The sequence below is a fragment of the Pyxicephalus adspersus genome, chromosome 2 (genome assembly GCF_032062135.1).
Source record: "Pyxicephalus adspersus chromosome 2, UCB_Pads_2.0, whole genome shotgun sequence".
Lineage (NCBI taxonomy): Eukaryota > Metazoa > Chordata > Amphibia > Anura > Pyxicephalidae > Pyxicephalus > Pyxicephalus adspersus.
In genome coordinates, this window is record NC_092859.1 from 158,163,823 (window position 1) to 158,172,503 (window position 8,681).

The window sequence follows — 8,681 nt, forward strand, 5'->3', positions numbered from 1 at the left end:
TTGCTGCTGCCGCCGCCCCCCTGGCGCAGGGCACCCTTGCTGCTGCCGCCACCCCCCTGGCGCAGGGCACCCTTGCTGCTGCCGCCGCCCCCCTGCCGCAGGGCACCCTATGGCTGCCGCCACCCCCCTGCCACAGGGCACCCTTGCTGCCGCCGCCGCCTCCTGCTCCTCATTGCGCACCTTGGCATAGTCATGATCTTCTGGAAAATGTTATTTATCAGACCAGGACACCTTTTACCGTTGCTCCTTGACCCAGCTCTGATCCCAGGTGTGTATTTTAGGTGCTTTCAGCAGTTGGCATCCCTAACTAGTATGTGGCAATGCAGCCACATACAAACCAAGCCGAGATGCACTATATGTTTTGACACCCTTCTCTCATGGCTGGCATTAAGGGCAGACCAGCCATCCCACCCGTGTACTTCAATGAGCCCATAACCGTCGCCTATTTACCTCATTTAGTAGGTACTAACCACTGCATGCAGTGAAAACCCCACAAGGCCCGCCATTTTGGAAGAACTCTAACTCATTGTTCAGCCATCACAATTTGGCTTTTGTTAGTGCGGCTCGGGCCAGGACTTTTGGCCAATTTTCCTGCCACCAACACCTCCAAGAACTGACTGGTGAATTGCTGCCTAATACATGCCCTCTCTCTTTGTCAGGGGCCATTGTAACCAGATCATCAATCATTTCACCTGTCAGTGTTTTTTTCTTGCTTTGGCCAAATAATCTATAGATGCCCCAATTTAAATTTTACAAATGCAACAATTAAATAGCAAAAAAAAAATATCCTCTGACCATGCCACTTCATTTATAAATGACTGATGGAATACATTTGTAACAACCTCTCCCACAATTAACACAGAATGTCACCCAGGGACAAGAAATGGAGTAAACAAAAAACCAGATAAAAGAAAGGCAAGCCCTGCCAAGTGGCTGGAAGATAAGACACTTAGAAGGAGTGTCCACAAAAGAATCCATTAGGGGCAATTAAACGTCATAAACCACTTACAAGAAGACAATACCTGCCATTATGTCAGTAGGGGATAACCTGGACAGGTGTGGTGTCTAGTTATTTCCTGAAAATTGGAAGTCACTTGAGATAAGGTGACCCAGCACAAGTCTGCAATCCGATGACGCTCTTGGCGGTCATTATATTGCTAAGTGTAGAGCGCAGGATCCCATTATGATGTCTAATTGATGGAGAGTCCTGCTCTATATTACAAGAAATTAGGTCCGGGATGAGACAGGATGTTCTGTGTAATCTTATTAGGTCACTTAATGCTAACAAAAAAAAAGTTGCCATTAGCCAGCCAATCGGCGTAAAGAGCAATTCACAAAATGAGTAACGTTTACAGGATGTAGAATAATAGATGAGAGAAGTACATTGTTACAGTTTACATATCCTGTAGAAAAGAGGAGTGCAGAGGACAGCTACTATCCAGCCTTCTCCATTAAATCCGCCCTTCTTTTAGAGTTTTTTTCCTGGACTGAAATTACTTGCACACTGTGACCTTCTTACAATGTGCTCTAGAAGCTGAAGCAATCACTGGCGGATGGATATACAGCATCATTTACGCACTCCCTCCCCAGATTGACCACTGCTCCAACATCAAACATAGATATGCCCAGTATACAAATACAGCCTGCCTAGGAATGCCCCATCTACCTATCGTTACCATAGGGCCGGGTGCCGTGACTAGCTAATATCTGCCTGCATTTCATGGAAAAACACAGAAACATTGATAATCAGGTTGTTCTTTCCCCATTTGGAGAATAGTGGTCAGTGGACAGTTAGTGAATCAAATTCTTGCCATGTCAGCATTGGGGAGATTTTCCATGGTGTCCTGCACCTACAAGACCTACAGTCACCAAGATAAGGGGGCAATAATTTAGAATGGAGCAATGGCAACAACATTGGCTACCACTATTGACTTCTCCTTCAAATTATTAGGTCTCTGGTTGTCATAGATCTATGACCTCAGTGCATTGACCTGGAGCAAATTTTAGGATCTCTTGATTTGCATTCTTGTTCCAGGTTACATCTTTGTAATAAAACCATAGAAACTAACAATTAAGAAAGAGGTTAGCAATGGCAGCCAACAGTTTCCAGTAGGTTTCCTTTAAACAACATGAGATGTTCTTGGTGGCATTTAAAGACCGCCTGATCTAGTAGGAATTCAAATATTTATGGAGGCTTCAGATGTCCACCTAACAAACAGATTCAGAAGGATCATCCATTGGCCAAGTCGTAGACCCTGCCCTGATCACCATCATTGTCCACCCCAATGTCTCAAGTCTAGTAGCACTGGTAAAGTCACCCAACACCACTTTCTTCTTCAACACTTCAAACATTTCTATCATTACATGTTTCCGTTGAACAAATGAAGTGTTTCTTTGAAATATTTCATTGTTGCACATTTCAGAAAATTTAAACCATACCTCCAAAATGTTGTTCAACAGACACAAGAACAGTCACCCGATTTATTGACAACCTTAATATCTATGGAGGCTTCAGATGTCCACCCACTAACCAGTTCTAGGAGGATCATCCATTGGCAAAGTCATATCCTCTGTCCTGATCACCGTCATATCTAGGCCAATGTCCCAAACCTAGTGGCACTGGTAAAGCCAACCCACACCACTTTCTTCTTCACCACTCTGCACCAACCATTTCTTTCAGAACATGTTTCCATTGAACAAATGAAGAGGTTCTTGATAACACTTAATTGTTTGCAAAATTAGGAAACAAACCATTGAGCATCCTCATCAACCATTACAAAATTCCAATAACTTGTTTAGCAGACATGAGAACAGTCAGCGTGTCAACCAATATTTATGGAGGCTTTAGATGTCCACCTACTGCTAACCAATTTCAGGAGGATCATATCTTGCCCAAGTCATAAACTGTCCTAATCACCATCATGGTCACCTCCATGCCTCAAATCTGGTGGCATTGGTAAAGTCAACGCCCCTCTAAAGCCAATAATGTTCATCAAAGCAGACTTTTTATGGAGCACACACAACCATCATGGGCACCTTAAGTTTTCCATGCCCTTGGGAGTTGTGGAAATACACAGACTATGGAGACCCCACTTTTCACTCACCCCCTGAAGAAGATGAGGTCTATCTTTCATTGATACAGAACCGACTCAGCTGTATGAAGGACATGGCATTCAGTAACACAGAGGCCACAAAGCCCTCAGACAAAAGGTCTTCCTCCATAAGAAATCCAACACAAGAACTACAAAGTGACGTCAGCCATGCGGATGCAAGCAGAAGGATTGAGGCAGCAGGCGACAGCGGCACACCCTGAACCGAGCATCTGATGGCTTTATTGGAAGCATGAGATGTATAATGGTAATAGGGATGAGCTGCACATCACATCACATCCTCAATACACACAGAACACTATATATCATCACTAATCCTTTCTCTAAATGTATTTGAACAGTTTCTCTAAATTTAGACATTTTAAAATTATAATTGACGTAATGTACGGTAGCATTTGTCTAGAGGTTATCGGTGCAAACAAAGTCATTTTGGAATTCCCCAGGATATAACGAACAAATAAAAACTTCCAGATTTATATTCTCCCCTGCACAATGACTGGGATTTTCTGTACCCTACACAAACATGTTCCTTTCAAGACAACCTTGGATCAGGCCAAGATTTAGAATTAACCATTTTTAAATGAGTATTAAAAAATAATACAGATTGTGTACGTCAGGACTGCCATGGGTGGAGGGACAAGAGGTACCTATGGGGCCATGATCAAAAGAACTTGACTTTTGCAATGCTGGGACTTTTAGACATGGTGGCAAAATTTTTTAATGGTGGTCCTGGGTTCTTTGAGGTTGAACAATATAAAAAGTATACAGAGTATTATAACTACAGCAGCAAAAATATGACCACCAACCTGCTGCCTGGCAAAGTTACCCGGAGAACAAGACTGGATGAAATGAATTGCAAATCTTTTGCCAGGTAGAACAGTCCACATATAAGCGTCACAATATATTCAGCCATTTTTCTAGGAGTTCAGCTTTAAGAGCTGAAATGATGGAGCTCTTAGCAATTCCCAGTGCACAAACCAGTTCTGCAGGAGCTGTGTAAGCCAAGTAAATCAATAATTACTGTGGAAGAAAATGGGAAAAAAACATGCTAGTTGACTTGAAATTGCAGAGTGACTCGTTAGGAGTTGTATGCCCGACAAAGGCTCAGTGCAAATAAAAAAGGGCCACATGTAGGTTATGTACACACGCTGTACACTTGTAGGCACACAAATGTGAGTGCTAGCCAACAATGGGGCCATACAAATGCTTAAAAGCACACAGAACCTTCAATACACTCACAATGGTTGGTTTTAAAATTATTGCCTAAAACAACCAAATTCAAGCTCTTTTGGAAAGGTTGAAGCCTGGCAGATCATTATGGGTAGCAGCTGCACTTCTGCTTCTGTTGTCATGGAATAACCACACGGAATCCAGCAATGTACAAATTGGGCTTTTACAGACAGGCAACATATTCTAATACTGGCACAACAACTATGAGCACAAAAAAAGTCAAACGGGTAGCTTGGAAAAATTTTTAAGTAAAGCTTTCGGAGTTTATTCTGTTCACCAAGAGAGGCAGGAGCCATGGTTCAGTCTACGGAGTTCCTATAAAACACAAATCTAACTACTTATGCATGGAGAAGCTGAAACAATCAAACCATTGGCTTAATGTTGTATGGGTACCCCTTGTATCCCCAAATTATGGCAATGACCCCACAAGGCCTCTGACGGTGTCCTATGGTATTTGCCACCAAGACTTTAGCTTGAAATCATTTAATCCACCAGCAACAGGGTCATGGACACCAAAAGCTTGTAGGTAACGTGTGGTGAGCCAGCCCAACAAGCACCACTTTCCATGACCCTGTCGCTGGTTCACCATTTGTCCTTCCTTGGACCTCATTTGGTAAGAGCTAACATCTTGGAGAACCATCACAAGTCCTTGTCAGGTCCTCGGAAGATGCCAACCATTGCATTCAAACAGCACCCCACAAGAATGGCCATTTTGGGGATTTTCCAACCAATTGCCCAACCATCACAATTTGGTCACAATCACTCATTTGTCCATTTTTCTGCTTCCAACACATCACATTTAGGAACAAATTGTTCGCTTGCTGCCTCCAATATCCCTCCCTGTCCTTGTTAGGGGTCACTGTAAGCAGATTAGATGTTACTCATATTCCCCATCGTTGGTTTTATTATTTTGACCGATCAATGTGCTCTTCCAAGTTCACGTGAGGGTTTACTCATGTCAAAACCAGGCAGAATCTGTTGCATCAACAGCCTTAGAACCAGCCACAGTATCAACTCAGAACAAAAGACAGATGGAAATAAATGACGGCACAGCAATTGGCCAAATGGGTCAGGTCATGGATTGTTCTTTGTCTATGTGATTAATAAGATGTACATTAGTAACATAAACCAAGATGTTCTACAGGAAGCAGCAATCAATACCGGTACCCAACCCAGACCGGCCATCTAGGCACTCCAAGATTGTAGACTTCTAGCTTTGATTTACTAGCAAGCTTCAATAACTATTCCAATACACAGAAATCTGGAAAACCCAAAAGGCAAGCAATTTTCATAAGACCGTATCACTTCCTCCTGATGTTATCATGCATTCTTGTAAATTTACCAATCCTATATCTTTTTCTATTCTGTACACAATTCATGCAGTATAAAACCCTGCACAGTAATGTGACGCTTTCAATCAATACATGGGAGCGTTTCCTGCATTGATCCGGTAAAGAATCCATGCTCATTACTTATGTGAATGGATTTTAGTAAGATATCACTGTGGATGGTATCTGATGCTTTTTCTATTAATTTCAGGGGGTCAGTAGGTCCATGGAAGCTGCTCATTAACAAAGAATTCTAGGATAGGAATATTTTAGCTTATTTATCAATAAAGTAATTGGATAGAATTCTGTGAATATGAAAATCAATGATATATTACGGCCTCTGATTATTTTAATGATTAGTAAGCTTTTTATTTTACTGATATGCAATGCATTCTAACCCAAAGGATCCAACAAAAAGTCATCTTTCATCAGTCATTCTACAGTAGCCTAACATTCATTGCTTGGCTAACAGGGTGAATGTCTTTCAACAATAACAGCAAATGAAGAAATCCCTATAGCCCTAAGCTGGCCACACATGGGCGGAGTGGCAAATTTGATCACCAATAAATTAATTTTGAATTGACCAAATCCTTCAATATCTATTGAGTTTCTATTTATATGGATTAGATTGAGTTATGTATGACTTTCTTTAGGTAGAGGCAGGTCTAGGGTATAATTAGGATCCATTCCACCCACCAAGCAGAACCCCAGTGTGCACAGATGCAGAGGGATGAAGAGGCTTTGCAGGAGCTATGGAAATTTAAGGGCCCGCTGCAAGCAACCTGCAGAAGATGAATGAACCCCTCGGATTTTACGATGTGTTCTAGAAAGCAAACCTGATACTGTGGGATTGCCTGGCCTGCCCCATACTCTGCACCTACTTTAAAGGCATGAAGTAATGAGAATCAGATGGAAGAAAGAGCTTGGCAGAGCAATTTTTGTGACCGGTAACAGATGCCAGATCGGGGGCAGGCCAACGTAATTTGAGGGCAATTCCCCAATGCAGTCAGCCCATCTGGAAAATTAAGTTACATGATGTATCATAGAAATCAGATTAGAGGGACCGTCACTGGCCCAGCTGCTGCCTTGCAAGGCCTGAAGCCTGCAATTGTCTAATGTATCCTATGAAGTAAATCCTCAGAATGATGCATAGGTCAGGGAAATGGGAGGATGGCCTTCTGTACATGCCAAGAGCAGCGTGCATTGTAATATTATGTATACTGCAATGATCTCATCCATACAACGTTGTGCAGCATAGGGGATCTCATCCAGGAAACATTGTATATAACTAGAATACAATATCTATTATATGCAGAATTATTAATATGTAGAGTAGAGGATCTCATCCATGCAACATTGTATATAACTGCAATAAAGATATCACCTATACAACATTGTGTATATCCGGCATAGGTGATCTCATCCAGGAAACATTGTGGAATACAACATTTAATATTTGCAGAATTATTAATATGTAGAGTGGAAGATCTTATCCATGCAACATTGTGTATAACTGCAATAAAGATATCACCTATACAACATTGTGTATATCCGGCATAGGAGATCTCATCCAGGAAACATTGTGGAATACAACATTTAATATTTGCAGAATTATTAATATGTAGAGTGGAAGATCTTATCCATGCAACATTGTATATAACTGCAATAAAGATATCACCCATACAACATTGTGTATATCTGGCATAGGAGATCTCATCCATACAACATTGTATCTAACTGGAATACAACATCTAATATATGTAGAACTATTAATATGTAGAGTGGAGGATCTCATCCATGCAATATTGTGTATATCTGGCATCATTGGAGATCCCACCCAGGATACATTGTATAAAACTAGAACACAACATCTAAAATATATAGAATTGCATAGATGAGATCCTCTACTCTACTATATATATATATATATATATATACACACATACACACACACAACAACATTGTATACATGTGATAGGAGATCTGATCCAAGAAGCAGCACATAAATACAAAATCTATATCATTGTATATTACTGGCATAAGAAATCCCATAAAAGAAACATTGTATATATGTGGAATAGTGAATCTTATCCATGTAACATTGTATTGAATGGGGATAAAGGATCTCACCTATGTAACATTGTAAATATCTGGCATAGGAGATCCCAGCCATGCAACATTGTATAGAACTGAGACATGAGATCCCATTCATGAAATATTGCATAAAACAAATACAAGATCTATGTAGTATTGTATACAACTGGCATAAGAAATCTCATTACTGAAGCATTATATTTATGTGGAATAGAGAATCTCATCCACACTGTATATAATGAGGATAATGGATCTCATCTATGTAACATTGTATACACCCGGGAAATGAGATCCCAACTGTGCAGCCTGTATTTATTTGCAACACAAGATCTCATCCATGCAACATTGTATATAACTGCAATATAAGATCTTCTCTATGTAGCTTTGTATATCACTGGCATATGAAATCTTATAAATACAATATATAAATCTGGAATGGAAGATCTCATCCATGAAGCTTTGTGTATAACTAGTATATAAGATGCAACTTTGTATACAAGCAGAATAGAGGATCTCATTCTTGTAACATTGTATATAATGGGAACGTAAAACAATCTATGGAGCATTATGTATTACTGGGATAGAAGATCTCATCCATGAAACTTTGTATACAANTGGAATTGAGGATTTCATTATTGTAACACTGTATATAATTGTAATATATATATATATATATATATATATATATATATATATATATATATATATATATATATATATACACATACACACACACACATAATAAAATCTTAGCAAAGTATCATTGTATATTGGTGGAGTAGAGGATCTTAATATTGTAATATTGTATATCAATTGGTGTAAAAGTTCATAATATTATATCTTCACTATAAGATCTCACAGGTGTTATGTTGTGTAGAAGAGGTTGGTGTTTAATAAATAAAAGTTACAAGTATTATTA